Source organism: Peromyscus californicus, unplaced genomic scaffold (assembly GCF_007827085.1).
Source record: "Peromyscus californicus insignis strain IS unplaced genomic scaffold, ASM782708v3 Scaffold_16__1_contigs__length_79575227, whole genome shotgun sequence".
NCBI lineage: Eukaryota > Metazoa > Chordata > Mammalia > Rodentia > Cricetidae > Peromyscus > Peromyscus californicus.
The window spans coordinates 38,390,662-38,416,697 of NW_026294458.1; the positions used below are offsets into that span (position 1 = coordinate 38,390,662).

The 26,036-nt window shown below is 39.9% G+C and overlaps 1 long non-coding RNA gene across 1 annotated transcript in view; it reads right to left on the reverse strand.

Moving 5' to 3' along the window:
* Positions 1 to 520: 520 nt before the first annotated feature.
* The window catches only part of LOC128111519 (uncharacterized), a 50,639-nt gene continuing 25,123 nt past the window's right edge, over positions 521 to 26,036 (reverse strand). Inside the window, exon 3 of the long non-coding RNA XR_008218671.1 lies at positions 521 to 677. This is a non-coding gene — a long non-coding RNA (uncharacterized LOC128111519). The remainder of the gene's footprint in view (positions 678 to 26,036) is intronic.

Here is a 26,036-nt window from a genome sequence, read left to right on the forward strand (position 1 = left end):
GTGTTCAGCCAGGAGTAGTTCCTGAGAAACATGGACCGTTATAACTCAACACTTGAGCCAAATCTCAGCTGGAAGCTTGACAGGAAAAGATTCCAATTTTTGTGTTTCTCTTTATACTTAGAGAAAACAAAGAAATTGCCCCAGTATCAATAGAAATTCCAGCCCACATTTTTTCATTACATCATCTCTTTGACAAGTTTCTGTAAAGAACTTTAAAAAATCGGAAAAGCTCCAACCCATTGATCTTAGAATTTCTTTTAAGTTACTGACATTTCCTTTCTCACATAGTAAGTGGTGAAAGCTAGTCAACACTTAAAGTGTTTCTTTTTCTTTGATGTGATCTCATACTTGAAAAACAAATTCTCACTGAAATTCATTTCTATAAAGTTCTACATCGGGATGTATGAGTCACCCATACAAACACATACACATTCACTCACATACCCCATTAACTGCAGAAAACAGAGAAAAGAACCCAATTTTTAAAAAAAAAGTCAGTACAGCACAACTGGGCTTCAATCATGTTTATCATTTTATTTTTGTTTTTCATAGTGGAATTTCTGCCTGGGACAACATGATCATTCATTCATGGAATAAAGTTCCTTCTGATCGGCCAGGACTTCCTAAAGTGAGAGCCATCTGAGCTCCAAACCACACAGAGGCATTTGCAGCTGCATCTGAAAAGGAAGGTTTGGGTGTTAAATTCCACAGCCTTGTTTAAATAATCTTAAGACAAAAATAGCCCGGCGGTGGTGGCGCACGCCTTTAATCCCAGCACTCAGGAGGCAGAGCCAGGCGGATCTCTGTGAGTTCGAGGCCAGCCTGGACTACCAAGTGAGTTCCAGGAAAGGCGCAAAGCTACACAGAGAAACCCTGTCTCGAAAAACAAAAAAAAAAAAAACAAAAAAAAAAAATATATAAACCCTGAGAAACCAGAAGTAGCTAGATAAATGGGTTTTAACAAAAAGAACTATATAAGAAACAAGGAGGGAAACCTTTATCTGTACTCTAAAGAAAGAACTGGGAGGCTGGCGGGAAGAGCATCCATTTGTAACCTGTTTGATCATAGGAGGAAGAGAAAGCACCATAATAAGTAACAAAATGCTATCAAATAATATGATAGTATATGTAATGGACCAAAAAATTCCACCAGGAAACTCCTACAGCTGATAAAAACACTTTCAGCAAAGTAGCTGGATACAAGATTAACTCACAAAACTACCTAGCCCTCCTAAATACACAGGACAAATGAACTGATAAAAAAATCAAGAAAAAGACACATTTCACAATGACCTCCAATAATATATAATATCTTGGGGTAATTCTAACCACGCAACTGAAAGACTTATATGATAAAAACTTCAAGTCTTTACAGAAAGAAATTGAAGAAGATATCAGAAGACGACAAGATTTTCCATGTCCATAGAGGGTTAGGATTAATATAGTAAAATTGATCATCCTATCAAAAACAATTCAATGAAATCCTCATTAAAATTCCAACACAATTCTTCACAGATCTTGAAAGGGCAATTCTCAGCTTCATATGGAAACACAAACATCTCAGGATAGTTTTTAAAATTCTTAATAATAAAAGAACTGCTGGAGGTATCACCATCCCTTACCTCAAATTGTACTACAGAGCTATAGTAATAAAAATAGCATGATATTGACACAAAAGCATACATGTTGATCAATGGAATTGAATTGAAGACCCAGACATAAATACTCACATCAATGGCCCACCTGATTTTTCATAAAGAAGTCACAAATACATGCTAGAAAAAAAGACAACATTTTCAGCAAATGGTGCTACTCAAACTGAAAGACTGCATGTAAAAGAATTCAAATAGATCAATATCTATCACCCTACATAACATTCAACTCCAAGTGGATCAAAGACCTCAACACAAAGCCAGATTCATTGAACCTCATAGAAGAGAAAGTGGGGAATAGCCTTAAATGCATTGGCACAGGAAAAGATTTTCTGAACGAAAGACTATTATTAGCACAGGCACTAAGATCAACAATTAATAAATGGGACCTCATGAAACTGAAAAGCTTCTATGTGGCAAAGGACACCATAATTCAGAAAAAAAAAAACAGAAGGCTATAGAATGGGGAAAGAGTTTTACAAACTACACATCCAATAGAGGACTAATATCCAAAATCTATTAAAAAAACTCAAAAACTTAGATATCAAGAAAACAAATTACCCAATTTTTTTGGTACAGATCTAAACACAGAATTCTCAAAAGAGGGAACTCAAATGGCTGAGACAAACTTTAAAAAAAAATGTTAACATCCTTAGCCAGCAAGGAAATGCAAAGCAAAACTTTGAGATTTCATCTTCTATCTGTCGGAATGGCTAAGATCAACAAAACAAGGGACAGATCACGCTAATGATGATGTGGAACAAGGGGAACACTCATCCAACCCTGGTGGGAATGCAAGCTTGTACAACTACTAAGGAAATCAGTGTGGCAGATGGGAATCAATCTATATCAAGATAGAGCTATACCACTCTTATGTATATACCCAAAGGACACTTCATGCTACTGCAGAGACACTTGCTCAACCATGTTCATTGTTACTTTAGTCACAATAGTCAGAAATTGGAAACCTCGCTGTCCCTCAACAAAAGAATGGATAAAGAAAATACACAATGGACTATTACTCAACTGTAGCTGGAGTTTTCCTGCCTGGCCCACAGTCAGGGCAAATCTCTCTCACCCGCCAGTCCCAAGCCGCTCAAACCCGATCAAGTAAACACAGAGACTTATATTGGTTACAAACTGTATGGCCGTGGCAGGCTTCTTGCTAACTGTTCTTACAGCTTAAATTAATCCATTTCTATTAATCTATACCTTGCCACGTGGCTTGTGGCTTACCAGTACTTTACATCTTCCTTGTCCTGATGGCGGCTGGCAGTGTCTCCCCTCCCAGCTTCCTGTTCTCTCAATTTTCCTCTCTGTTAGTCCCGCCTATACTTCCTGCCTGGCCACTGCCAATCAGTGATTTATTCATTGACCAATCAGCAACACATTTGACATACAGACCATCCCACAACACCTCCCCTTTTCTTTTCTTAAAAAGGAAGGTTTTAACCTTTACACATCTCCAAAGTCAGCTTGGTATATTTGGGAATTTGGGCGTAGCTTCTCTTACTACTTCCTGCTGGAGGGGGGCGCTGTATCTTTTGGGGAAACAAAGAAAATTTTAGGATCATGGAGTAGTCCGTGAGGCTGTATCATCTGAGCCAGTTGTCTTGAAACGGTTCTGGATGTTGGATCATCTGGGCCATGGTGTCATCGGAGACCTTTCAGGGGGTCTTGGCTGGTCAAACCTGATGTATCTTACTCTGGAACAAATCCATAGCCTCTTGCTTTCTGTGGAAACAAAAGAGACTCTTTTCCAAAGCAACATATCCTTACATCCAAATTTTGAAGTCAAAGTATCTTTAAAATATACATACTGGTTTAACTCAGCTTCCTTTACAATCAAATATCTCTCTGTAGTTAAGAATCCCAAAGACAACACAATCCAGACTCTCTGTGTAATAGTCATCTCTACGTGGCTTATTTTTTATATTAATTTTACTGTCTCTTTAAAGACTTTATTTTTTTTTAAAACCATGTATTTGTTTCTATATTGTATATATCACCTTTTTTTTTGTCTCTTTTAAGCCTACATATATTTTACACACATTTTAAACTATTACATCTGAATCTGTCTTATTATGAATCTGTTGCTTTAAACTGCAGCAGCTGTGGCTGCTGGCTCCGCCCACCTCAGCTTCCCAACATGGCGGCAGTATGCTTACCGCCAGCTCTGGGAGCTATCGTGGGTCTATGCTTTTATCCAAGCAGCATATAGCTCAGAAACCTCTTTTTTTGTTTTGTACTAGCAAAGGCTAAATCCACAATGCAGCTTAATGTGCCATTTGCAGAGACTTCATTCCCGCCATACTGCAGGTCGAGCGCGCACGCCAGCAACCCGCCAGTAGCTCAAACCGGCCGCTGCCGCTCATTTGAGAGAGACAATTAGGAACTGTTTTTAGCTCCGTTTTAGAATCTTTTTTCTCAGGTTTTAGGTGGAAACTCTTGCCACCACGTTGGACGCCATTTGTAGCTGGAGTTTTCCTGCCTGGCCCACAGTCAGGGCAAATCTCTCTCACCCGCCAGTCCCAAGCCGCTCAAACCCGATCAAGTAAACACAGAGACTTATATTGGTTACAAACTGTATGGCCGTGGCAGGCTTCTTGCTAACTGTTCTTACAGCTTAAATTAATCCATTTCTATTAATCTATACCTTGCCACGTGGCTTGTGGCTTACCGGTACTTTACATCTTCCTTGTCCTGATGGCGGCTGGCAGTGTCTCCCCTCCCAGCTTCCTGTTCTCTCAATTTTCCTCTCTGTTAGTCCCGCCTATACTTCCTGCCTGGCCACTGCCAATCAGTGATTTATTCATTGACCAATCAGCAACACATTTGACATACAGACCATCCCACAACACTCAACCATTTTTAAAAAATGAAATTTGCAAGTAAATGCATAGAATTAGAAAAAAATCACCCTGAGTGATGTAACCCAGATCCAGAAAGATAAATATGGTATGTATCCACTTATATGTGGGTATTAGCTGTTAAGTCAATGATAAGTAAACTATAACCCATAGAACCATAGAGGTTAAGTATAGAGTAAGCGATTAAGGAGGACAGATAGGACTTGTTAGAAAACAGAAATAGAAAAAGTAGTTCTGGATGGATGGAGGAAATGGGAGGACTAAGTGCGGAGGGGAGGGGAGATGCGCACAAGTGATGGAATACAGGGAGAGACAGCTAGAGTTAAGAGCTATTTGAGCCATTTGAGGTATAATGTGGAAACCTAGTACAGCTTCCTAAAATATATACATATATGAAGGCAATCTAAATAAATTCACCAAATAAGGCAGGAGACAGAGCCCCTGCTGTAGAATATAATGCTTGTTTAACTATGTAAAGATATGTTGCATTTGTTTGTGTTGAAGAATAATTGTTTAGCTATGTAAAGATGTGTGGAGGTCCACAGAGGTTTCCTAGTAAGATCTGAGCTTGCTTTACCCAGCAGGGCTGCATTAGAAGATGTCTTGACCATGTGCATGGTTACCAGGTGATTAGAAGGGTCTGCACTTGGCTGAGCTAGAGGGAGGTCTTTTGCTTCTCCCCTTAGCAATCCTATAAAAAGCCTTTTTGAAGGGACAGAAGAGGCTGGTGGATATTGATCCAGGCCCTCCCAAAGCTATCCTGTTTCTGTCTGTTTTCTCTGCCCTCTATCTTTCTATCTAAATATTTCTCATCCCTCTCTCCTCAAGAGTACCCTGGGGAAAAAGTGGGGGTGGGTCTCTCACAAAGATGTGTTGCTATTTCACCTTGCCTGCCTAAGGCACCTGATTGGTCTAATAAAAAGCTGAACAACCAATAGCTAGGCAGACGAAGGATAGGTGGGGCTGGTGGGCAGAGAGAAAAGAGAAGCCAGCCAGCCAGCCAGCCAGGAGCCAACCCACCAGAGGTCAGTCAGCCAGGGGACAGCCAGCCAGATGCAGAGGAAGCAGGAAAGTAGGACATACAGAATGAAAGAGAGGTAAAAAGACCTGAGGCAAAATTTAGATGAATAGAAACAGGTTAAATTAAGTTTAAAAAAAGCTAGTAGGACTAGCCTAAGCTGAGCATTCATAATTAATAATAATTCTCCAGGTCATGATTTTGGGGGCTGGTGGTCCAAGAAAGCCAATCTCAAGCCTCGGCTGGCCATCTCTTGTCACCAAATGAAGCTTCCAATACTGGGATTGGGTTACATCTAATTGAGTTATTGGCCAAAGAAGTCCCCTTGAAATTCCCAAGCAACCCAGGTCATTGCCAAGATTGTAGATTATTCTCCACAAACTGATACCAAGGCCCCACTACTGAAGACAATGCCTACATAACTCATTGAAGTCGTAGCTGGAGCCTACATACAGCCTTCATCCTTAAATTATAGGGTTTTCTTGGTACGGGAAGGTATTCTACACCCTACCAAAAGAGAAACATAAACATGAACCCAGCCACAAACTCTCTGATCTACAATGGTGTTTTATCTGCAAGATACATTAGTACAATGGTGGCACAAGGCTCATGGGAGTAACCATACAAAATCTGATTTGACTGTAAGTCCACTCCATGAGATGGAACCCATACCCAACACCTCTTGGGTGACCAAGTACCAGAGACTAGATACTCCTAAGACCTAGGGTAAACCAACTAGTACTGTTCTATAAATAAATAAATAAATAAATAAATAAATAAATAAATAAATAAATAACTCGTAATGCCATTCTGCAATATTCATAGATCAGTGTCTTGCTTGGCCATCATGAGAGAAGCTTCCTCCTCCAGCAGATGGGAACAGATACAGAGACCCACAGCCAGCCATTGCACAGAGCAAGAAAGACCTTGGAATACTCATCCCTAAATGGGATGTCTCCATCAAATCCCTCTCCTCAAAACTCAGTGAACTATGGAAGAAGAGGCAGAAAGAGAATAAGAGCCAGACACCAAGAAAACAAGGCCCTCTAAATCAACATGAGCAAAGCTGATATGAACTCAGAGACTGAGGCAGCACGCACAAAGTACCTGCATGGGCCTGTACTAGGGTACTTTGCTTATATATCCCTGCTTCAAGTTTAGTGTTTTTATGGGATTCCTGAGTGTGCAAAGGAGTTGGTCTCTATTTTTCGTGCCTCCTCTTGGGCTTTTTAACCTCTGATTATTTGTTTTGCCCAAGTCCGATATGTTGGTTTGATTTCATCTATTTTATTTATTTTATTTTATTTTATTATCCCTTAGAAGAAGCCTGTTTATTTTTTTAATGAGAGACTGTGGTGGTATTTTACTTGTACTGAAATGTGATTTTAATTGTATGTTAATAAATAAAGTTGCCCAGGGGTCAGAGCTATTAGAGCCATAGCAAGAGCATGCCTTTAATCCCAGCACTTGGTAGACAGAGCTAGGTAGATCTCTGTGTGTTCAAGGATACAGCCAACATTGGAGACACACGCCTTTAATCTCAATACCATAGAGGACCTGGAGGTCTGTACATACAGGCAGTGACGAGGCAGTGATGAGGCAGTCATGTGTTTGGGTTTACAACCAATGAGAAGGCAGAACCGAAAGTCTTTATAAAAACAAACACACAGGAAGTACGTCCCTTTTTCAGAGAGCTCTCTTGGCTGAAGAAGAAAGGGTAAGGCTCTTAACTCTGACCTCTTGGCTTTCCTCTCTGAATCGGCTCTGTGTTTCTTATTTAATAAGACGGTTGGTTACATCTACAAGAGACAGAAAGAGATTGGATCCAGATGGGAGGGGATGTGGGGAGGAACTGAGAGGAGTAGAGGGAGAGGAAATCGTAATCAGGATATATTATGTGGGGGGGAGCCTATTTTCAATAAATAAATATATGCTATCAAAATAAGTGATTCATTCTTGGAGACCTACAAGAGTCAGAGTGACAGCAAGAGGAAGTCACAACACCGGAAGTGGCCCAAGTAAGATGAAAATAGAAAACTAAAGCTTCCACACAGGACAACCTGAAAAGCTGAATTTCTGTGCATTTTCCTCTGCTCGGCATTTGTGAGCCATCTGGTTTTCTGTTTCTTAAAACCTCACACTTTCCTCCCCATAGGAAAATGTTCCTACTTCACCCTGGGCCCCTTCTTCCCTCCATAAGTCCATCTTCCACCAGTAGCCTAGCTATCCAGTTGTCATAGACGGTCCCTCTTGCAGGTAAATTATATCCCTACATAAAATAAAAACTCAACAACCACGAATTAACAAGGAATTGTATGTACTAGATCAGACCACACATGGTTAGTTCTTCTGTTTCTGAGAAAGATGGTGAATTGCAGTGTTACGTTATCTCATCCTCAACTTCCTGATCAGAAAAGATGCATCCTCGTCAGAGCCGGAGGATCTCTGGCTGCCCAGTTTCTCTCCCCAGCCTATTCATACTGTGAGCACCACTGATAATACCCACTAGTTCCTCTGCACCTCCATCTATAACTTTCATATCAGAGTTGGTATATTAAATGAATAAGATTTGCAGATTCATTTGATCCCAATATTCAGCTTCACATTGGGAAGTCAGACCAACATAACTTACTCGAACCAATATCTCCCCATAATTTCACCCATGTTGTACATATGTACAAAATATAAAATCACCTCTACCCCTCCTAGTTCACACTAACTCATCCCACACACACATGCATACAGAGCCTCTAGAAGTTGAGAAATAAATGACATCAGCCTGAAGAAATCTTATGAATGGAAATCTAAAGCTATGTAAGCCTTTGTACATGAAAAGAAAAATCCTCTGACCAGAAAACTCACTTAGGGTAATTTAATTCACAACCAGTACATTTAAATAATGTTTTAGAAACAAAACTGTGCTTCCGTCTTCCCAATCAATGTCACACAGTCAAGTGTATCATTGTATATAAAGACTTAAATCCCTCCATCTATTTTTCATGTCTCTGGCTTTTAAAAACGGAACAGTTTCTTGGCAGCCGATGGATAACCCTCCATACGGCCCCTGTCTGTCTTTTTTTCCTTCTTGCTGTCACAGTGATGATTCCTTCCTATATTGAAAGCATGATAAGACTGGCAACTTCCCAAAGTCATTGCTGGTATTTAAAGAAAACTTACTCTTCATTCTCTATAACTAGACAGCATAACCCAGGCCTAAACTGCTGATCAAAGACGGCTGAAATTTTTGCCTACTTCTAGGGGATTTGTTCTTCTCTGAAACTGAGCCCAGCTTCGAGGAGTCTCCATATATGATGGCAATTCCCTAAGAATTTCTACACACTTCAGAAAATAAACTATCTACTGTTAAAAATTTGCTTTAACATATTTTTCCAAAGTAAGACAAATGGGCTTTTGAAAACGTAGAAACAGGTGTCAGTCCTAGGAATATGAATAAGACAAATGTCACATTTAAAAATCTATTTTCCAAAATCAAAGTGTCGGGAGTCTGTATTATCTCAGGTTGGGACCCTCGAAGATATTTCAAGAACACATCTGAATTCTAAAATCACTGCCATCTGTCCTCCATCCTTCTGCTTCCCTGAGACTGATGATCAGTAGGCTGAGCTCCTCATCACCCCTGACGTACCCCTGTTTGTCCAAGGTGCAGGAGCTATGTTCTACCCAGCTGCTCACCTGCTGTATCTCGGTGCATCTTGATCCTCTGTTTTCAGTGCTCCTCTCCCTACTAACCTCTCACCACCCCCAACTTCCTCTGTCCTCTCCTTCTCCCTTTTCCATCCTTCCATCCCTAAAACTATTTAACTTTGGTCTCTGAGACACCGATCCTGGAACCAGTCCTCCTCCATATCACTGATTCTCCTCATAACTTCATCCAATTACACCCCAAATTAGGTGGATGACAAGTCCCAATCGTGTGTCCCAGAATTCCATAATGAGCTGAAATGTCACCTACAGATTACTAGTGTAGGCTGGATAGAAACAGGTTTAAATATCTATTTCTAATTGAATGTGAGCAGACTTCGTTGTTTTTCATTAATTTTTTAAAATTTATCTTACAAACCAACACAGTTTCCCCTCCCTCTTCTCCTCCCATTCCCTCCCCCCATCTTCTTTTTACCCACCCACCCCCATCCACTCCTCAGAAAGGATAAGGTCCCCCATGGAAGTCAACAAATCATGGCACATCAGGTTGATACAGGACCCTTGCATCAAGGCTAAGCAAGGCATCCCACCATGTGGAGCAGGTTCCAAAAAGCCAGCTCATGTGTCAGAGATAGATCCTGGTCCCTCTGCTAGGGTCCCCACAAATGGACCAAGCTACACAACTGTCAGCAGACTTTGTAACGGTGTTTCATTCCAAATAGGCAATCAATTATTCTAGGACATGAAGTTATAAAAATAAAACACTGACTCATTGTTATCTAATTTATAATGATGATAATTGGTAATGACAAAGAACCCACAATCTTAACTGAGATTTCTAGGGTAGGTTAGAAGTAAATGCTAGTGAAGGGGTTAGTGTTTGACTTTCTAATGCTATTATGCAATCTCACTTGTAAGAGAGGGGCTTAGTGTTAAGCAATGGGAGAAGGGCCTCTCTGAAACATTGAATGAAACGTCGCTTAGACCTAATTGTCTTCCTTTCCCATGGGGTCCACTACAACACAGAGGCAAACAAAGCAGCATTTTTATTTATGAGCCTTTCATCTCCTGTCAGCAGGAAGAGCTGGAAAGCTCTTGGATCGAGATACTAATCTAATTCCAAAGAAGCTGGTGCATTTTATCAAAGTTCTAGGAAAAGGATGGCTTATGAATATGGCCAGATGGCGAGCCACATAACTTTGCAGGGGAGAAATTCCTGTGAGAATCACAATGAGAGGAGGGGAGGAAACCCTACAAAGTTCTGGTTTCCAGACGCTCCCGGTATAAATATTCCTAAATTAAAAGCTTTTCACATGGGCACAGCTGAGCTAGCCAAGGCTCTAAAGAAATACATCAGAGCAAAGGCATCAGGAAGCACTGAAGCCTCCCCAGAGCAAACTAATATGGGTGCAGAGCAGTTTTTTCATTCACAGGGAAAACATCCTCATTACTGCTCATTGCCATGTACTCAAGGGAAAAGAGTCCTTGGGATTTCCCCCTGTGCCTTCCTTCTTCATAATATCTTGCAGACAGTGCATGTAATTTGAATTGCAACTCAGGCTGGGGACCTGTAATTCAAGTGACAATGTAGCAGGATATCCCAAGGTGGCATTGAGGGAGCAACATACACTTGCGCCAGGAACCTCAATTACCTTTCCTTCCCACCCCCATGATCTCTGCATGATCCTAAAACATGTATTATTTTGTCCCCAGAATTCTCACTTAAGTAGGTTAACCAAACCTGAGTAAGATAGACCAATAGAACACACAGGTTTGTCAAGTCCATCCATCCCAGGCTGATGGATGATGGGAAAGATGGCAGATATAAGAGGAACAGTCAGTTATAGTGACTGAAATGGCAAGAGAAGGACATTCTCTGAGTCAACCAGACTTTTTGTCAAAGGACAGGAAGATTTCCAAAAATAGTGAACAAAGGCATCTGTGTGCGATTGTGTTGACCTGTCTCCTGTTGCTGTAACAAACCTTCTTAGACTGGATACTGAAGAAAGCAAAGGGATTATTTATCTAACAGTTTTAGAGACGGGCAATCCAAAATTGACTAGCCCCATCTGTTCAGCCTTTGAAAACAACTTCGAGACTATATCACAACACAGCATTAAGCATATGACAGAAGCATGTGCAAGAGAGAGGAGTCACACAGCATGGCAGGAAGCAAGGGCGAGCTGAGGTCCAACTGGATCTCTCTCTCTCTCTCTCTCTCTCTCTCTCTCTCTCTCTCTCTCTCTCTCTCTCTCTCTGAAGAACTAAGTGGGGACCCAAAAGAACATTAACCCCTTCTAAGGACAGCAACCCTAATAACCTACTTTTCACTGGACCATCTTTCAAAAGATTCCATCCCTTCTAACATGCCACACTGGGATGGGAGTGGGAGTCACACTTGCTGCATATGAACCTTTAAGGGACACATTCAAACCAAATCCAGATGATGTCATTGAACTTTTCATGCTTTTGGCTGTCACTGTGTCTCCAAGAGTCCTTTCATGTTTACTCTCTTCACACATTTTTTTCCCTCTAAAGTTACCTCCCCTGTACATCTTCAGGTAAATTATGTGGCAGTCTCTTTGTCTTTTTCGTTTCCAAATGTCTACAAGCTGTTTCCCTGGGATGAGGTGTTTAGAGACCCAAATTAACTTGTAGAAATTCAACCCTGATTCCCCAGCCGAATCCTTCCTTCTCTTTTTATCTATTAATGAGCTGAATTTTTCCAGGCACTGAAGTCGGAAATAGTCTAACCTTGTGCATCCTCCCTTTTCCTCCCTCCTTATTCCCAAGCACTCAGGCACTAATCCCATCACCTCCACCTTGTCTGTCCTCTACAGTGACTCTGAAAGGAAGAGTCTAAAGCTGCTCAGTTTACAGAGTGGGTCAAGTCAGAGTGAAGGGTGGGGACTCTTCGAGGAAAAGAGGAGGTAGCAGAGAGAGCTGGCAAGAGAAATGGAAAAGAGAACAAGAGGAAACTTTAAAAGTGACTTATACTGGCAAAACACTGACAAGTGTTCAAGTTCCCTGAAGGGCACGCCTCCCATAACCAAGGAGAACAACTGTAGCTCAGATTAGTGAGCTCACAGGAGAAGTCGAACCATCCCAGGACCATAGCATTGTACGGAGGAGGAGTCTGCCCATACCAAGGATGCTGGAGTCTAGGAGATTCCTCCTGTTTATCCAAGAAAAGCAGCAAGGCTCCAGCAAACAGCACGATTTCTGCCAACATAGGGGAAGGGATTAAGTACCTTTATCAATCATTGAAGGAATGTGATCAAACTAATTAAATTTCTCATTAATAGAATTGCATGCTAAGCATAACTGTCTTATAGTTTACATATATACAGAGGTCTGCAAAATATCATATATTAGTTGTCCTTGAAAGAAATTCCACAGAGAGTAGATACAAAATATCTGTTGCTTTTGTTGTTGTGTCTTATTCACATAGATGCCACCATGGTAACTAGGCTTCAGTGGCCTTCCAATTATTCCTCTGCCAATTACTCTTTCTCCTTTTTATTCCTCAGACAATTATCCTTTTAAAACTTAATTTTGCCAAATAACATACAATATTTGTAATAAATGTTAGTAAAAGTAATAGAATGTGTTTGATGTTTAAAAACTTCACAATGTGGTTCCAACCTAAGCTTCTTGATGTCATTTCATCAATAATATTTTATAAATTTATGAAGAAAAAAAAGAAATGTTTTTCTTTCTTCCACCTGGCTAAATTTCATGCTTCCAGAAAGTTCTATGCAGGCTGCTGTGGGAGAAAAGCCATCAGTGGTTAGCCGTGGACCCTGCATGATATTAACACCAACCTGCCAGGCAATGGTATGCCTTGTGATACAAGAGTGGCATCATTGTTGTGGGGTGGGCAATCATTTTCTGCTTGGATTTGAGACCTGCTCCAAATGAGGGATTCACTCCTGATAAAAATTACTGTTATTTTGCTAAATGGATGTGTCAAATTGTCTTACAAACATTTATGTTTATGCCCAATAGATGAGTGATGCTCTCGCTCTTGATGAGAGAAGCTTCTTTTTACACTAGGTGGTTGTTACCTTAGGGACACATAACTGGTAAAAATACTGAGAATAAGTGACTATGAAGTTGGCAGTCCTAAAGAAGTGTGATAGTTAGTTTTATGTCAATTTGACACAAGCTAGAGTCATCTGGGAAGAGGGAACCTCAGTTGAGAAAATGTCCCCACAAAACAGGCCTGTGAGCAAGCCTGCAGAGCATTGTCTTGGTTGGTTATTGTTGTATAAGAGCTCAGCTCACTGTGGATGGTTAACAGCCTTGGGCTGATGGTCCTGGGTGCTTTAAGAAAGCAGTCTGAGCAAGACATGGGGAGCAAGCTAGTAAGCAACATGCTCTGACTTCTGCATCAGTTCCTGCCTCCAAGTTCTGCCTCCAACTCTGCCTTGAGTTCCTGCCCTGACTTCATCATAGTGTGATGGACATAAGATGAAATAAACCCTTCTCCACAAGATGATTTTGGTCATGGTATTTATCACAAGCAAGAGAAACCCCGACTAAAGACAGGAGGACATCTATATCACCTACTCCAAGGCTCAGGAAACATGAGCAAAGAGGGAGCATAAAGAATATAAGAACTGGAAGATGAAGAGGTATTCTGAGAAGCATTGTTTTCTGGTCATGGCATGGCCATTGTACTTATGAACTCATAGAAACTATGCTGAGCATCACAAAGTCTTCACAATGTTGAATTAGTCAACATTTCAGTACAGATGAGAGAGAAGTACATGAAACTCCGTCAGTAGCTCTGTGTGTGTGTGTGTGTGTGTGTGTGTGAGAGAGAGAGAGAGAGAGAGAGAGAGAGAGAGAGAGAGAGAAAGAGAGAGAGAGAGAGAGAGAGAGAGAGAGAGAGAGAGAGAGAGAGAGAGAGAGATTCAAGCCTTTTTCCTCCAGCTCATCCCTAGAAAGAGGAATAGCTGCTAAAGGAACAACTATCTCCAAAAGAAGATAAGTGAGAGATTCTGGTATGGAAATCTTTAAGACTACAATCTAAGATTGGCTCATTCATCCTATTCCACCTTATCTTTAGCTGCTGTACCACAGGTTGGGTGATTTACACACTGATTCTCACAGCTCTGAGTCTAGGAAGTTCAAGGTCAAGGTGCTAGCAGATTTTGTGTCAGATGAAGACCCACTTTTTCAGTCATAAGTGATACTCATCACTGTGTTTTCCTTTTTCATCAAGGAGAGAGGAAGCAATTTTTCTTGGAGACACTTACAAAAACAATAATCCCATTTGTCCATTCTCATGATTTTTTCTAGTCCTAAAACTTTTCTGACCCTCCCTAATACCATTAGATTAGAGGGAAGGAATTTTGAAGACATACAAGAATTTCATCTGTGATAATTAATTTTGATTGTCAACCTAGAACATAAATGAGGCATGGCTTTGGGTGATTAACTAAAGGGAGAATACCTGTCCTCCTGAGTATGGGCAGTTCCATTTCTTAGACAGAAGTCCCAGGATGAATAGAAGTACATGAAACTCCATCAGTAGCTCTCTGTGTGTGCATGTGTGTATATGTGCATGTGTGTGTGTGTGTGTGTGTGTGTGTGTGTGTGTGTGTGTGTGTGTGTGTTGAGTGGTGGTCTTTCCCTTTCTCTGTTTCTCAGGGTGTAGAGGTGGGAGCAAGCAGTTTTACACCCCACTGCCATGGAGCCACCCACCACCATACCTTCCCACCATGATGGATGGAATCCCTTCAAACTGTGAAGCAAAACAATCCCTTCCTCCCTCAAGGTGTTTTTGCCCAGTATTTTGTCTTAGCCCTAAAAAAGTAATCAATACAGAACATATAAAACCTCCCTATACTGTTGTTGGGAAAATATGTTTTCTAGACTTAGGAAGTCATTCTCAAACATGGACAGTTCCCAAAAACACACACATAGTCTATATTAAGGAAGAAAAGAATATGAGAAACAATATTTAGTTGAAACCAATACCCAAGGGAGATTACAAAAGCACTTCTAAGAAAGAAAATTTTGAAGAAAATAAGCGAGAAATAAAAATAACTTGGGCTCTGGTGGTAGTTAGGAAATACTCACAGACGACAAAGGGGGGAAACCTAAGAAGAAAATAAAGTAATTTGAGTATAACAACTAGAAAAAGGTGAAATAAGGTCATTAGAGAAATGAAAACCACCTTACAATGATCTGAAATGAGAAGACAGTTTTAAAAACATGGTCAGAAAGAGGTAAGAAGATCAAAATGCAATTAATTAGAAAACCATAGATCAGAAAGAGACACAGAGAATCTCATTGTAATGACACTAATATTGCTGAGGAAAATGGAACAGAAAACTTCTTCCAGTTCTGTGAAATAATGTCTACATGTAACTGAAAGTTTTTCTGTGTCTACTTAGCTCATGGTCAAGACAAATCTCTTCACCCACCAGTCCTACAGCCGCTTGGACCCAAGGAAACACACAGAGGCTTATATTAATTAAAACTGCTCGGCCATTAGCTCAGGTCTACCACTGACTAGCTCTTACATAACCCATAATTCTTTTTTATGTTTAGTCACATAGCTTAGTACCTTTTCTCAGTTCTGCCTTCACGTCCTACTTCCTGTGTGTCTGGCTGATGACTCCTGACTCTTCCCAGAATTCTCTTCTCTGCTTGTTCCGTCTATACTATACTTCCTGCCTGGCTACTGGACAATCAGGGTTTTATTTATCAACCAAATCAGATCAACACACATTCACAGCATACAGAGTGATATCTACAGCATCTACAAATCATTATGGAAAGTGAATTGCATCAAATACTTGGATATGCAACCAATGCCTAATTAGAAAAGTAGTGGGCAGCTTATCAGAAACAGAACACAATAAATATAAAAACAATTTCTGAGGATCTGGAGAGATGGCTCAGCAGTTAAGAACATTGGCTGTTCTTCCAGAGGACCTAGGTTTAACTCCCAGCATCCACTCAGCAGCTCACAACTGTCTGTAGCTCCAGTTCCAGGGGATCTGACACCCTCACACAGACACACATGCAGGCAAGCCACCAATGCACATGAAATAAACGTAAGTAAATCATTTAAAAATAAAACAATATGTGAGACTTTCTTAGAAATTCTTGACAACTTTATTTGCATGAAAACAAAATGGATTTAAAATCAGAAGCCCAGGAAAGATGCTATGGAATGGGGAAAGTAGTGATGTCTAGGTGATAAAGAAAACAAGAATTACAGGACATATTATAAATATTTTTCAAAGAGGCATATTAGTTAGGGAAGAATTCAGGGGGTAGTATGAATAGTGTGCCTCTTCTCACACATTTTAGGGAGAGAGTCTAAAACAAAACATCCACAGTCAAGAAACTAACTTAAGTATACATGCAGATTTAGAACACTACCCACAAAAGACAAATATAGATTAAGACCTTTCCAACTATAAAATGTAAAATAAAAACAGAAATGGAGCAAAAAATTGGATTTTAAAGTATAACTATGTGTCTGAACGACAGCAAAGTTAAAAACAAAATATGACATAGAATGTTTGAAAGAGTGAAATAAAGGTAGATCACACAAAGAATGGAAAAAATGCAAACATTGTGTTAGGGCATTAATACATGATGAGTTTGCACAAGGAAAGACATGAAACAGGAAAAATAGATCTTTAAACTAGCAAGATCCATGGTGAAGATCAGGAACATTTATCTCTAACAGTATCAAAATGCATAAGAATGCATAGCATAAAAGGTAGATATAAAAGTAAGCAGGCACAAGAAGTAAGGGTCAAGTCAACTCCCTGACCTTTCATCAAATTAATGAAATAGAATACATAAAATGTTTAAACTCATGCCCCTTGATACCTGCAGTGGATGAGAGAGCTGACCCTGCCCCTCACTAGATGCAACACTCAGGAGAGTGGACCCTGAACCTTGCCTGGGCAATACAGTAGAGCTGATATGGTTGACAGGTGGCATGCTTGGGTAAGCCAGCCACACCCTACCCCTAGAATAAGCTTGGGAGATTTGACTCCACCCATCATCTGCCATATGGTGGCTGTAGGCAAAGGAGAGAAGGCCTCTGGCGCCCCTCAGGGCCTGTGGCAGGTGAGAGAGCTGTCCCTAAGGTCACAAGAGAAAGAGAGCTGGCCCTGCCTCTCACCAGCTTCAGCACTCTGCAGAGTGGCCCCTACACTTTGCTGGGCAACACAGTAGAGCTTCCCTGGTAATGTAGGTGTGGATGAGCCAGCCTAGACCATGTGAGAGGAGGAGAACCATCCCTGCCCTTTGCTGCTTACTATATAGGGTGAGCTCTCCAGGCAGTGCTGGAGAGCTCACCCGAGTGTTGAGGATGAGGGAGAACTGGCTGGCTGACTGACCCAGCAACCACCCAAACCCAGAACCAGGGCTATGAGTTGGCCCATCCCACCCCCCATTTTCGATCTGCTGGAGTACATGAAGGGGCGGACCCTACAGACCCAAAGTTGTAGGATCTCCATGACATAAGACAACATCCATTCATCTGTCTAGACCAGGCCTTACCTTTCACTTCTACAATTGACTCAACTCTGCATCTGCATCCAGCTAACAGCTAGTACCCAGTGCAGCTCTTCCAGCATCCTCTACAGACCACCCCACAAAGTCCACTTTGTATGTCTGCCAACTTACCAGCTATGGTTTCACAGACCTCTCCTTGCCTCTTTAATCCTTTGTGGTCATTCCATAATCTATGTCTATAAAGATGTTTTTATTGTGTGATGTGTAATGTGTGATCTGAGAGTTAATATTAGTAATTAAGACTGTAATAAAAGAGCCTACATATGCCTCAGCTAGGACAATGAAGGACGGTGGAAATATCTGGAAAACTGCTGCCAATCCAAACACTATGCCTCCTGAATTCATTCAATAAATTATTCATTCAATATAATTTGACAATATGTAAAGACTCAAATAAGTTCATCTCTGTTTCTGATATAACATGCTCATGGCAAGCTCCCAAGTAGCTATGATGATAGGCCTACATCTCAAGGCCTTGTTTTAATAAACCTGGGAATCACGAGGTATAACTTTAAAATTAATATTTTAGTGCCCAAATCATCTAGATTGATTTATCTTTCCTGCAAGTATTTTGAGAGGAAAATAATTGATATTGTAAGAACAAATGCAGCAAGGCCAACAGGATGAAGACTTAAAGGTTTATGGAGTGAATTCTCAGTTGGTGAGAAGGCATTTCAAGAAATCACATTCAGTCACAAAAGAATTTCCATAAAACAAACAAAACACCTAGATTCAAGTACTAATATAAGCTTCCTCCTTCCACATCCATAAATGACTCAAAAATGTAGTGATTTTTCTTCTCCCTATGACATTTACCACTCACTAGAGATCCTAAAAGTCCCTGACTACAACTAAACTTTGTGAAGAACAATGAGTGCTTTAGAAAGTCAACTGCCATGTAATAACTCTACACAGGACTCATTAATGTGTTTTCCTGCTTTAGTAGATTCCTGAAATGTATTCCTTACCACCCAGAACCACCCACCTTAACAATGCAGCCACTTCCCACTTCCCTTCTCTCTGCGACTTCTAATAAATGTGGTTTTTATGTAGCCAAACTCCCACTGATTCTAATCAGTCCGGCCTTTGGTTTTAGTAGCGTGTTACTGATAATATTTCTCAGACATTGCTTTTTCAGTATGAAGCCATTTCATCCATTCCCTACTAGTAATGCTAAATTATGCCCCAGAGATATGTTTCTAATAATGCCCCATTCTTCTTTCCCAAACATCTATAACACTTGCAATGCAATAGCAATTTTCACACAATAAAAAGTAAATACGAGGAATTCTGCTCTTTCTCAGTTTGCAGAGAACTCTGTTGAATGGAAGTTATTGCAAGCTGTATTCCCTCCAGGAAACAGCTTACATTTATAGCTAACAACCCCTATACGATGCATCGTTTGAAAACCAAAATTACTCAAGAAAGGCAATGTTGCAATGGAGCCATCACTTAGGAACTTTAAGGTAGATGTTTCATTTCATTAGAAGCTTTTGTCTTTAAATTGCCAATATGAGCTAATATATCCCAACATATGGATTGTTTTATTGCTATGATAGAGGTATTTGGCTCCAAAATGAAAATTTGCCCCCAACTTGATTTTCATATTTTCTTTGAGAAGTTTCTAAAATCCCACTGATTCTAAAGAAAAGCCTATTTTTGGAACAGATGTGTATCAGTGGGAAATAAGTAGACATTCTGAAGCTTATTATCAGGAATATTTTTCTAAGAAACATATAAATAAATACCTCTGTTCCAGGAAACTTCCCCACAAATGAATCATTGAAACTGCCTAAGGAGGAGGAGAATACTGTTACCAATTGGTGAAATATGAATAAAGGAATTGTATAGATCAAAGAGAAACAATGACCACATCCTCACCACAGTAGGCAATTTAGAAAAATTTAATGGGAAGGATAGAAACGGATTCAAAGATTGAGCTTTCCAGGTGAGCCTCATGGGAGTCCTGCAATGGACACAGATTGAGGACGACATCATCCAAATCCCTTCCAACAATCATAGTCCATGAGTTTATTATTTACTGATAATTAAGGGGCAATATGACTGTCTCTCTTGCTTGAATCATAAACCAGGCTGAAGAGAAAGAGGAATAGGAAGTGTATATCCATTGGAATGCCTTTGGCACCAGCAAGGACATGAAATGTCAATGGCAGTTTGGAGAAGGGTGGGGAAGGTGGAGAAACATGCCGAAGAGCCAAAAGTGAACATGAAGCCACTAAAGATGTCTTCTTCCCATCCACAGAACAGTTCACAAGAACCTTTCCATTTGTTTTCTGACAAGAAGCTAAGGCTCAGAAAGTCTTCTGTGGCATGCCACAGTATTGGACCTGCTCTTGGAGTATGAATTAGGTGAATATAAAGCAAAATTAAATACAGCTCTTATGACTTTTATACCATATCTTCAGCTAGAGGACCTCTATGATTAACTAGCCCACCGAGAGCATATCTGGTGCTTAGTAAGTCTTTGAATGAATGTTTCATGAATGAATGGTCATACCCAATAAGCTACTACTAGATCTTTTCCAATTTTTCCTCATTTAGATTTTTTTCTTCCCAATTCTCCCTAAAACCTTTAACAAAGAGTAAATAGTCTCTGTACTGATTATCTTTGATTCCAAGGTAGAAACTTAAGGGTATGACCCAACCTACAGTCTCATCTGCTCTGACATATGCAATGGTCAAGCAAAGACCAGCAGCACATCTCATCTAATGGAGTGTGGTAGTCATCAGTCCATTCATATGCCTGCTTTAACTGTCCCGTTTTTCATCAGGCTTTCTGTTCCCATTCAGCTACCATTGCTGAACATAGTCTTTTCTTTAATTCTCTCATAGATACTGTTCTAATTAATGTGTCCTAATTCATGTTCTTAACACTGTTTTGTATGTATGTACCAGACATTATAAAGATATATATAGTTATAGTTATAGTTATAGTTATAGTTATAATTATATAGTATAATATATAAAATATAACACAGATTTATTTGGACTTCTGCTTTCAGAGGACTTCAGTCTATAATAACCTGACTCTATAATCTTGGGGAGAACATCATGATAGCAGAAGTGTGTGACAGAAGAGGCCCCTCATTTTATTGTTTGCAAGAAGAATGTAAAGACTAAGGAATAGGAGCTGGACAGATGGCTCAGTGGTTAAGAGCACTGGTTGCTCTTCCAGAGGATCTGGGTTCAATTCCCAGCACCCACATAGTAGCTCACAACTGTCTGTAACTCCATTTCCAGGGGATCTGACACCTTCATACCAATGCACATAAAATAAAGTTAAATTATTTTTAAAAAAGAATAAGGAACAAAGAACTAGGTATAACTTTAAAAGCATACCCCTTATGGCCTACTTTCTACAACTAGACTCCCACTAATGTTTCTACCAGATCCTAAAACAGTGTTGCCACATAGAGAACAAGCGTTCAATGCATAAGCCTATGTGGGTGGGTGAGGAGTGTTTCATATTCAAACTAGAACACTTCCCCCTGGTCCACAAAGATTCATGACTATCTCATAATAGATTATTTCTTTTGTTCATCTCCAGGAGGCACCAAAGTCTCCACCGTTCCAATGTGATTCATAAGTTCAAGTCTAATGTGCCTTCTGAGACTTAGTTATAGCTCCATTGCAACAATCAAAGGTCAGTTATATGTTTCCAAGGTATGTTGGCACAGAGTACATGCTCCCATTACAACAGGGAGGAATGGGGGTAGAGAAAGAAGGCATGGAAAGAAAGCAACACTGAAATCCAGAAGGGCAGATATTAAATCCTGTAATTCCAATTTTTTTTGTATCTGTTGAGATTTGCTTCGTGGTCAATTTTAGAGAAGGCTCCATGAGGCACTAAGAAGAAGGTATATTCTTTTATGTTAGGGTGGAATGTTCTGTAGATACCTATTAAGTCCATTTGAGTCATAACATCTGTTAGATCCCTTATTCCTCTGCTAAGTTTTGGTCTGGCAGACCTGTTTATTGGTGAGAATGGGGTGTTGAAGTCTCCCACTACTAGTGTATGGGGTTTGATGTGCAATTTAAGCTTTAGTAATGTTTCTTTTAAATATGTGTGTGCCCTTGTATTTGGGGCATAAATGTTCAGAATTGAGACTTCATCTCGGTGGATTTTCCTGTGATGAATATGCAATGTCCTTCCCAATCTCTTTCAGTTGATTTTGGTTTGAAGTCTATTTTACTAGATATTAGGATAGCTACACCAGCCTGCTTCTTAAGTCTATTTGATTGGAAAGTTCATTCCCAACATTTTACTCTGAGGTAGTGTCTGTCTTTGAAGTTGAGGTTTGTTTCTTGTATGAAGCAGAAGGATGGAACCTGTTTTCATATTCATTCTGCTAGCCTATGTCTTTTTATAGGCGAATTGAGTCTATTGATATTAAGGGATATTAATAACCAGTGATTGTTAATTTCTGTTACTTTTTGATGGTAGTGTATGTGTATTTCCCTTCTTTGGGATTTGCTACTGTGGGGTTAGCTATTGCCTGTGTTTTCGTGGGTGTATCCCATCTAACTTCCTGAGGTTGGACTTTTCCTTCCAGTACTTTCTGTAAAGCTAGATTTGTGGATAAGTATTTTTTAAATCTGGTTTTGCCTTGGAATATCTTGTGTACTCTGCCTATGGTGATTGAAAGTATTGCTAGGTATAGTTGTGTGGGCTGGAATCCATGGTCTCTTTGTATCTACATAATGACTGTCCAGGACCTTCTGGTTTCTAGAGTCTCCATTGAGAAATCGGGTATTATTCTGATGGGTTTGTCTTTATAAGTCACTTGGTCTTTTTCCTTTGCTGCTCTTAACGTTCTTTCTTTATTCTGTATATTTAGTGGTTTGATTATTATTATGACAAGGGGACTTTGAGGGGGGGCCTATTCTATTTGGTGTTCTGTAAGCTTCTTATATCTTGGTAGCCATTTCCTTCTTTAAGTTGGGAAAGTTTTCTTCTATGATTTTGGTGAATATTATTTTCTGAGCCTTTGAGTTGGTATCCTTTCTGCATAAGCGAAACAGTTGTGTAGCTTGATCTGCTTAAGGGGCCCCCTAGCAGTAGGAGCAGGACCTATCCCTGGTGCATGAGCTGGCTTTTTGGAGCTCATTATCTGTGGTGGGACACCTTGTACAGCTTTGATGCAGGGGAAGGGGCTTGGACCTGCCTCAACTGAATGTCCCAGGCTTTGCTGACTCCCCATGGGAGGCCTTATCTTTTCAAAGGAGGGAAGGGGTGGTGGGTTGGGGAGGAAAGCTAGGGGGAGCAGGAGGAGGGAAGAGAAGAGAATCTGTGGTTGGTGTGTAAAATAAATAAAATTTTCTTAATAAAGAAAAAATTTTTTAAAAAAGAAAAATGCTGTAATTCCACGTCCTGCATTTAGGGCTCCTGGTGTCATGATGTGATCTCCAACAGGCTCAAGCATCCCACCTATATTGCCTTGAAACCCACAGCAATATGACTTTCTCTTTGGCTTTCTCCACTTCACTGCCCGAAGCTTTCCTCTGCAGATATTACATTTCTCTGCCATCTTCACCTTCCTGGATCTCTATTGCAGCTTGGACTTTATCCATACAATTTAATAAACTCCTCATTCAGGGGACTGAATTCTTACACTGCCACCTTGCTTGTCCTCTTCTAAAATCTGGGTAGAAGCCTTCATGACCACATAACTTGTGCATGTTTCATTACTGCAAAATCAGGACCACATGAGTGACTTCAAGGTCTGCCACCCCCTCCAGCAGTGTCTGGGTCCCTGTGGATCACTGCTGCAGCAGCCTATTAGTGAGTGCCTAGATGGCTGAGCATAGAGAGATGTATCCTGTAGAAACGACTTCTGAGATGACTTTACACAAGCATGGTAGTGTTGGTCCCACTCTTGAAGTGCTCTCATGGGATCACTTCTATTGCTCTAATGCAAGATACTTGGCTCCTTTTCAGTGACTCAAATTTCTTCATAAACCGTGACTTCCTAGCCTCAAGTTCACATAGACTTTCCTGATCAAAGTACAGGCTTTTCAAGTTATCCGCTCTGCATGTTTTGTTCCTAGTCTCACTGTCAGCTTGGTTAACAGCAGCCAGAAAAGCACGTGTCAGAGCCTAAATGTCTGGGCTGTTTGAAATTTCCTCTATCTAAATTCAATGCCCCCAACCCTCCATGAAGTCTTAGAGTATAGACAAAATGTATACAAGCTCTTTGCCACTATACCCCAAGAATGGCCTTTTGTCTAATTCTCATCTGAAACCTCAGGAACCTAGTCTTTGGTGTTGGCACTCCTATCAATATTGTGCTTTCTGAGTTCCCACCATAATCACCATACTTTTAGCATCCTAGGTTTTCTCTATCCCATTCTTCCAAAGTTTGTCAAATTCTTTCTGCAAAGCCATTCCTAAACATTACAAACCACAGAGTCAGATTGAGTCATGCAATGATTCTGCTTCTCTGCTACCAGTTTTTCTGTATAGTGACTTTTACATTATCTATGGCTAAAATAATTGAAAAAGCAACATTCACTTTGCTTACAGATTTGGTCCATGGTTGCTTAGCCTCGGGTACTTAGATAGAACATAATAGCAGCAAAATTATGTGGTGTAGGAGGTTCTTCACCTCTTTAAATTTAGGAAGCAGAGGATGAGAAAGGGACCAGTGACCAAGGAAAACCTTCAAAATCATACTTTCCATGACTTATTTTCTCCAGCCAGGTTCCACCTCCCAAAGTTTCTGCCATCTTCAAAAGTATCATCACCATCTGAGGGCCATGAATTTAACACAGGAACCTGTGAGGGATATTGCATATTCAAAGTGTAGCACATTGGTATATTTTTATTCTAGCAAGTGTGTGTCATGCTATGTATCTCATTTTTTTGTATCTTAATATATTCATAATACATACTTCATGGCTTTTACTAACATATACTTATCATATATTTACATTTAGTTGCTTATAGTCATATTTGATAGGCAGTTAGTTTCTAATTCTTTATTATGATAAACTATACTGTGATGAATATCCTAAAAATATGCATCATTGCACATTTGTAAAAGCTTGTTTTATTATTTGAAATAAAACAGTAACTTCCACATAGATATCTACATTTCCCTATTTCTTTGAAAACTCAAAACTGTGAGAGCATTTACTTTTATTACTTTAAAGATATCTTGGTTAGAACTGAGTAGGAACACTTGTTGGGCAGGCATTCTTCAAATTGCCATAGATTTACAATTTCCATTTCTTGTTATTAATATAGCAAATTACATGACAAAATGTCTAAGCTCTCAGTTCTGACACTCAGAAATCTAAAATCTGTCCCCCTGAATGTAAAACAAGGTATCATTTTCAGTACAACTCCATTCCTTCTAAAGGACATTGGAGACCCATCTCCTTGCTTTTCCAGTTTCATAGAGCCTTGATATATTCCTTGGCTTCAAAGCCAATAATGCCTTTCTGAAAGTGCATCACATTAGTAGTGACACTTCTGCTATCCCCATTCACCCTTTAAGGAAAATTATTAATATATAGGGTCCATGCAGGTAGTTCAGGAAACTCTTCCCATTTTGAAGTCACCCTAATTCACAGGTAAATGTCTATGTACTACAACATACCCATAGGTTCTGGTGATGACAATTTTGGTGTCTTTTGGTGGTAGAAGTAGGTTTAGTTGGCATACTACATATAACTCATTCATAGAGGCTACCAAATTATTGATTTCTTTCATAAAACATCTATAAATTGGTCTAACGATATAAACACATCATAAATTGCATTTATGATTTGTATTTAACACCAGCCCACATGCCATTTTAGACACCAATCTCAAGATTTTTTTTCAGCATTGAACAATGAGTTTATTATTTGAAACACATCACTTTCAGTGGACACATTATGGGTACAAATCTTAAATTATGTAGATTTAATCCAACTACTCAGTTTATAATGTGTTGTCAGTGATTCAGTAGGGTTAATTATTTGAGCTATGTTGTCAAAATACTTTCAGTATTATAACTAACAGTTTCTGCTGTGTTTTGTTCTGTCTTCTTTTCTTAACCAAGTTGATTGCATCAGTCTTTCTCACAAGTACCCAACAAAGCAAATCACTCATCTACCCTGATGTTACAAGTACTCCTTTACCTTTCCACAGGGTCTGAGTGTAATTTGACAGTTCTGAGTGAGACATATCAAGACCCAATATGCTACTATAATCCCACAAAACTCCCAAAAAATACCTTTGTGTTCTTGCTTAGTAATATCATCTTACCA